Source organism: Porites lutea, chromosome 3 (genome assembly GCF_958299795.1).
Source record: "Porites lutea chromosome 3, jaPorLute2.1, whole genome shotgun sequence".
NCBI lineage: Eukaryota > Metazoa > Cnidaria > Anthozoa > Scleractinia > Poritidae > Porites > Porites lutea.
This window is the reverse complement of record NC_133203.1, coordinates 47846730-47854786: the sequence shown is the minus strand read 5'-3', so window position 1 is coordinate 47854786 and position 8057 is coordinate 47846730.

Sequence of the window (8057 nt, the reverse complement as noted above, 5' to 3'; positions counted from 1 at the left end):
ATTTACCTTTTTCTGAAACTTTGTTCCAAATATTCCGAACATCCACTGATTGTTTGGTAGGCCAGGTTTGACAAAATGGAAATCATGGACGGGCAAAAGGCGAAAGACTGAATATTACATGGGACTCAACTGAATTCAGGTTTTGCTAAAAGCAGGTTCGTAGCTCGTGGCCCACGGTCGGCCTTATGGCGCGGAGACCTACCTGCCCGGTGGCCCAGTCCTGTTCTGCAACATAGCATTGTTGCAAACGAGTTGACTAGCGATGTTACGCTTTTTAACATTCAACAGGGGCACCCAACGAGAATATAGTTCAAAACCACTTGAACATAGCATTGTTAAACGTATTTTAGTATTTAAACGGTAGATATAGGCATATTTTTATCCCCTAAAAATTGTTCAACTGTTCGGATTTCCTAGTTGAAAGTCTTGTGATCCGAAACTGTTATAGGGATCAAAACTTAGCTTTTCGTAAAGTTCAGCCAGAAAAAAGGCTCCCGAAAACTTTAGGTGACCTAGAAGTCGTTCGCGATCAAATGAATGACATTTATTTCCATCACTGATATATAATGGTATTTATTTTGGAGAAAAACTTAAAAACAGGAATATGCTAGTCAGTAGCAGATTACGGCTTCTTGTTCTATCCTACCAAATTAATGCAACTTCATACTTTTCTATACTTGTACATTTCACCATTTTTTAGTCATAGAATTAGTGTAACAATTTAAAATTCATAGTTGTTAGAGAAATTTTCATAGGTCATTTTCTAACAAACTTTGTTGAGGCCTGCTAAGGTGTTAAAAAAAGTGTTATTAATAGTTTCTTGTAAACAGGCCATACAAAAATCTTTTTCATAAAGAGGAACAGACATAGTGTACATAGTAATTTATAGTCTTTCTGATCCATATGTAGATAACATTAGCTTTTCAGGGTGCAAAGAAAGTCAGTTTTACAGCTTGCTATTCGGGAAGGCTAAATAAAAAAATAGTTAGCATTTACTAGCCCAAAAGTCAATGATGGCCAGGGTTGATAACAGTTCTATTGTGATTAGAATCCCTGAAAAAATTTCACTTGCCAGGCGGGCAAGTTAAGAACAGAATTCACTAGCCCACTAGTAAAATCCACTAGCCGCGGGCTATCGGAGACGACTTTCTTTCCACGCTGCTTTCTCTTATTCTCTCTGCCACAAGTGTTCAACAGAAAAATTCCTTAAATATTTTATCCAAATTTCATTTTGTTAAATATAGAAATACAGACGTGCCAAGTGAAAGTACTGTTGAAGAGGTTTCATTTGAATGGTCCTACCCTATAGGATTTCATCCACAAACTCACAAGTGGTAGTGACGGCTTACTAATGTGTCTTGTTGCCCTTTAATCTACCTAACCTTTATGCTAGGGCTAAGCGTGTTTTCTGAATTGCAAATTTTTCGAAAAGGCTGGACACGTCACGGTGTCTCGAACAAAGAAAGTTAAAAAATTTTGAGTTCTAAATGCAATGGTGCATTTTAATATGTAATGTAAATAGTGTAAATATATATTTCCTTAGTTAGAGTATAAAAGACACTAATTGTCGTAACTTTTTATTATTAATATCTATCTGTTGTAAGCAGTTAGAAGATACATAAGTAGTAGATTTCTTTCTACCAACGAGATAACAGAAAAAAATAATTGAAAATAAAAACAACTAATAAAAGAAAAGAATTTGTTTAAAGAAGATATGTCCCTTTGTAATTTCTGTCCGGATATTATAGCAATAATAATAATAGTATCAATTGTCCTTAAACTTTCGTGTAAACAAATTTTTCCTTTCTGCCAAATGGCGTTGTACAAAAAATTTAAAATGAGTGACAATTTTAACAAGTTCCATCAATCATTGTGTGGTTTTGGGAGGCGGATTCGTGGATTTTCAACAATTTTGTTTCAAGTGTTGTGTTCCTGATTATCAGTTTTGTTTGTTTTGTTTTGTTGACCTAATTTGTGGCGGTCGGGGACTGCACTGCTAATAACTTCGCTTCACTTAATGCGCGCATGATGCTGGTACTGCACAATTTTAAGGTAATAAGGCCTACTGTTGCTGGCGACTTTTTCCTGCAAACTGTTGCAAAAAGTGTTTCATCGAAAGTTGGGATTCTTTTTCATCTTATCACGCGCGACAAATTTTCTGTTACAGCAAGTGTTGCATCTCTTAAGAACAGTTCTCTTCTGAGTAACATGAAAATCTGTTGCAGACAGTCGCAGCAAACATTTTGGGTTTTCCAGTTGCAAGAAGAAATAAGCCTTTTTTAGTTCTCCGTTTTTTCGGTGCCCATCCGTTGAGACTCAGCGAAGTCAGTTAATGAGATTGAATCACGGCTTTAACCTTTTCAGGTTGATTTACTTAGGTTACGACCATTAAACATTTGAGTGGAGGATTGGGTCATATCAGGAATGACAAAAAACCTCTTGCATATTTTCCGTACTTGGATACGGTCCTTGAGAATTTCTTCTTAAAGAAAGATCGGTCTACATATTGACAAATTGAATGGAAATGGATGAAGTTAAGCCCAATTTGGGAGTGACTTTTCCGCTGACGTCAAAATCCTGGTTGCGCAAGGTCCCTGTTTATTATGTATCTTTAGTCAATTCTAAAATCAACTAGCGTGGCTAAATCGATCAGTAGAGTTAAAACTGGCCAAACTTATTTTGCATAAATCGAGCTCCAGCCTAGCCTCGTAGATATCAGTTTCATTTTTGACATGTTGTAAACGGAGTCTTGTAACTACGAGCAAATTTCACCATGCACTCTTAGTTTGTGCGCTTGGAAATAATGGGCGTAAGAATTAACCGGCGCCTGCCTTTAGGCCTAAAAAGCTCGCTCCGGCTGACTTAACAGGGGCACGCAACGACGGCTCCCTCTTAAATATATTGAAAACACTTTAACGCTATCCAGAGTACTTTGATCTCTAGAAATACATTCAGCTAAGCGGCGCTTTAAAATTTGTACCTTTTCAGTCATCCTAGGGCCGGGAAAATTGAGTCTTTTCGATACAAGGGCTTCAGTATTATTTTCCCGAAAATTTTAGATGCAATATAACGTATTACGAAGGTGAGAATTTTACTGATTCCTCTCTCCATCACATTTTTGAATCCAAAAATTTGGGGTTTCCATTTTTGTACAAAAAACTGCCTAACCTGCGAGGTGAAATGCAAAAGATTTAACTTCAGAAAATCGTAGGGACTTTATTAGGTAAGCTTCGAAAATTGTTCATGAATGGAATGGTCATCTAGAAATTTTTAGGTTCTCAAGTTATAGAAAATTCTAGGCAATATTTACTTCTCCGGACAGATATTTTACAGAAAACAGTCGTAAGGTGCCCCTGACTTAACAGTTTTCTGCAGTGAAACTCGTGAGGTCGACATTTTTTGTCATTTCTATGGGAATATATATCGTAAGTAAATCTAAAATTACGAAACGACTCTTGGAGGGGCAGGTAGTCCAAGCTCGAAAATATGAATGAATGCTAGCACTACCGATTGTCTAACCGCAGAGCGTAACCTTCAAAATGAGACATACAGATTTGTTTGGGGAAAAAGATTTTTTCTGCCACTTAAAAATAAGAAAGAGATTTAGAGAAAAAAAACAACTGCTTCTACTTCAGTTCATTTTCCTTGTTTCTTGAGTAGTCCTGTGCCGATTTATAGCAGGAGTCACTGATTTTGAGGTTTTCAGCCGGAAACCGGTTTGCTCTCTATATTTCCTCGAGCTAAGGCCACTCTCGAGCTTGGGTTTCCTGCGGGCCTGTTGATCAGGAATATGCTCGTTTGACGTAGGTTACTAGGCGTTGCCTTTCAATATCAAAAGCCGAGACCATACTTGTCGCGTATTGTTTTTATGAGTCTGAGGAATGACAACATGATAAACATTTATTACATTAAAGCCACAAAACTTTACCTTGAACTTGCGACTCATGCGGTCCCGACTTTTTCCTGTCTCAATTTTATGCTTAATTTACGGCAAGAGAGGAAACCCTCATTTCATAAACTGACAGATGAAAAAAGAATTGCTATACAGGCTCACGTTATCCTTCCTTCCGAGAACTCTTCTGATTGGTCAAAAATTGCTTTCAATATCCTGCCGCGGAAACCAAACAAGGGAGGTCTTTGGCTCGGATATCCAAAGCCCGCGCACAATAAAGAATTGAGCCGGTCGCACATGAATCGCTGGTGGTTCAGAAAAATAGTTAATGTCAATAATTCTTAAAGTAAATTAATCTAGTATCCCTATTATATTAATTGTCTTATCTGCCTCCGGGAATGAACATGAATATTTCAATAATTTAAATTTTAAATTTTTGTTTGACTTGAGACTCGTGCATGAACTCCCATCAAACTCACCAGATTAACTCTATGCAATAAAAGGCAACTTACATCGGTTTGAACGGATCAGTTTCTCTGATTTGCAACATCATTTTGCTCATTTTCGTGCAAAAAAATTAAACTCAGTGCTCAATTGCACCGCTGTAGAATGCATCTGAGGGAAGAAAAATGAATGTTATCAAATTTTCTAGTCTGTAGTTTTTGCTGGCTGATGAAAGTGACTAGTCTTTTGACTATCACAGGCTATTTAGAATTCAGCTACTCCAAGTAGCTGATATGAAGCAACAATGATATCTTCTCTGTTCTCGTTTATTCAGTCCTTAATTATATGTTATTATTATTATTATTCAGTCCTTAATTATATGTTATATGTTTATATGTTGGGACTACCGCAAACTATTTTGGATTGGTGAGGTTACAGCTCGCGTTTATAGCTCCGAATCGAAGAGGACGAGCTTAACTAGATCTAGGGAGGGGGGCTACCCCTGGGGGCATGCTCCCCAGGAAAATTTTGAAGTGTCGAAATTTAGAGCTTCTCTTAAAGACAGTGAGAAAAATACTCACAAAGCGGATAGTGAGTGAGAAATTTAACTTAAGTTGTTCAGAGATGCACTTATAACTTACTTACTTACTTAGGGACTTTAGTTCGGGAATAACGCCGAGCCATCCTGACAAAATCCGTTTCCAAAAGGTCCCATCGAGTTGATTTGTTAATTGGGCGTAGTATCGTCCAGTCTGTTGTCTGCCTTGATGCTAATAAATGTATTATGTATATGCCGGTCTATAAATCTACCAGAAAAGAGTTTCAAAACTAACAACACAAAAAACTGTTGTTTTCTGCTAAGTTTCAACAATTCTTCCTTAGTTTCAAGGAAAACTTGAATTACCTTTAACGGGTATAAATGGACAAATAAAAAACAGACGTGATCTAGAGTTCGTTGCAACATTTCATACAACAGGTTCTCCCCCGTATTTGCTTGTAATGCTGCCGTGAAAACGGCCGCATTAACATATTGTCAACAATGGTTTTGGGACGGATTTGTTTAATTTGTTCGCTCTTATATTTTTCATGGCCATTACGTCTAGTGTGGTAATTTAATTTTGTCATCAGTGAAGGCGACCCGTTGCCGTGGAACCTCGATATAACGATCCTCGATATGACTATGTCCTCGGTATAACAAACTATTTTCTTTACCCCATATAAAAAAGAGTCCTCGATCTTAACGAAAACTCGTTATGGACGTTATAGCGAATAAACTTTTGCCAGCCTTCAACTTTGCCCTTTGTCATATCGAAGTTCCAGAGTATTATCATTTTGGTTTTCTTTTTCACCCTGTTGAGTAGAAGACAAAATAGATTCCAATCTTTAAATGTCATTAACCGATCAAAGGGTTAAGAATGAACACTTCACATGAAAAAAATTGACGTTTTCTTCAATTTCTAGAGACCGCGAACATTTTTTCCCCGTCTGTGACGCACTTTGATAGACATTTGTCAGTCGTCACATAACCTGCGATCAAGCGGTCCTTTTTCTCCTTTATTTTTTGGCTCTTTCCCCGACAAAAAAAACCCGCCTGATTGTAGGTTACCACGGCGCGTTTTGCATAGTATTAATCTCTATAGCACGAGGCGTAGGTCCAACAATTTCTAATGATGCGAGCGCGTAGGGCTCCAAATATTTCTGGCATGGTTCGAGGTTCGGGAGCCCGCACTAAGTTCTTAAGTCGAACTCTTGGTCCCAACGGACAGTCCATTCATTCACTTTTAACCTGCAGCCCTGGAGTCCACTCGATGTAACTGCCAACCTCTCTAGATCTACAGCCATTTACAAGTCAACAATTTACAAACTGATGTACTTTCTGTGTCGTCGGCTCGGGTTGTTTTGCTAACAGTTTTGTTTTAAACACTGGATTTCTGTTGTATTTCTGAGTTTAAGTGGCCGTTGAAGAGAGGTTTTCACTGTATTTTCCTTAATTGTCGAAAGTTTAGCAGTTTCCAAAAAAAAGTATCGCAGTCTGGATTCCCACCGTTTTATAGATCATGAAATAGCGAATGTTTCCAAGGTTTCACTTGATTAACGCACAAGTATTTTACTATTTGTTAAAATTCTTCTATCAAAGCTTTCAGCTCGAAAGGAAGTCTTTGCTATATTCGGTTTCTTCTCAACAGGATGAATCGGACTAATTAATCATAAGTGGCAAACAGGACAACTGGATAGGGTTTATGTAAACCGGCTAGAGATTTTACCCCAGAGAAATTCTCAAACCATGGTAGCCAGCGAAAAAACTTCGACAAAACCTAATCAAGATTACTTTAACAGTGTGTTTAAATCCAAAATTTATTTTTTATATATCTGCGCGCATGCGCTACCGAACAAGGAAACGAAGCAAGGACCACTTGGACAAACAGCAGCGAGGGAAAGTCAGAACTTGTTAAAGATCAGGATCAGCAACGTAGAACAACACTTAAAATCGAAGGCAAGGCTGATCGGACAGCTTTGGATGGGTAATTCAAATTTGCCCAATATTTCGGTTAGGCAAGAAAAAGCCATACCGAGGAGTTGCCATTGTGTGCCCTCTTCAGTGAATTTGGGTTCTTTCTTTAAATCGGCTACAAAAAGGTTTTAAACAAACAGCACATAAAAACTGATTCTCCTAAGCAACGTTTCAAGAAAAAAAATTGACGTCTAAGCGTATAAAATCGACAAAAAAAACACAACAGTTTATATCAGTAGACCGTACCCTTGTAACTTTGTGTGTTCGAGTTTGTCGCGACGCGGTCTCTAGTTTCTTTCCATAGTACGCTAGATTTTTCCATTCTATTCACTTTTGATGGATTGCTTTCGGAATAATTTGACATAACACTCCATGGCTAATATCCATGGCCATTACCTCTGTCTAAATTTAGAACAGGTCCATGAACACACTAAATATTTTTTAGCGTGCTGGAGATTAGACAACATCAGTAAAAACCCGTTATTACTTTTTTTCCCGTTTTTCCGAACAAGCACAACATCCCATTGACCTCAAAATGGGTTGAGTACGGACATTGCACTTCTGCGGTTTTTTCTTTTTTATTTTAAGAGACCGCGGACATTTTTTTGGGTCTGTGAAGCATATTTGAAGATATTGGTTAGCTAGTCGGCGCTTTAATATAGCTCACGCGTGGCGTAGATCCAGCACCAAAACCGGCTTCCAATGAAGCGGGCACCGAAGGTCCCAGCTTCCTATGGGTTCCGAGGCCTGCAGCTTCGAATTCTTTTTAAACTTTAACGCTTTAAATTACATTCACTTGTTTCAACCTCCCTTTTACAGACCCCCTCTGGGTTTACAAAGACTCTAATTATAATTAATGAGGCATTGAGTACGTGATCTCTCTGAACGTGCCAACTTCAGCACTCACAGCAGTGATCAAGGTTGGTAAAAATAAAATGTTGTACAAATACAACAGAATTACACCAGTTTGCCGTTGATATATTCGCTAGTTAAAAGATCATACCATAGCTTAATTTCTTAACAGTGTCGTTCATGTCATAGGACGTGTAAACTCTCACGTTCATGCAGGGGTGCCTCTTACAATTCTGATGCAGTGTGGATTTATTTTTAGACTGAATACAATTCCCAAACATAATGGAGCCCCGGGGACTTACTTTACTGAGGGAATTCAAATGAAGGTGTTTCGATATAGTTTTTTAGAGGCCATAC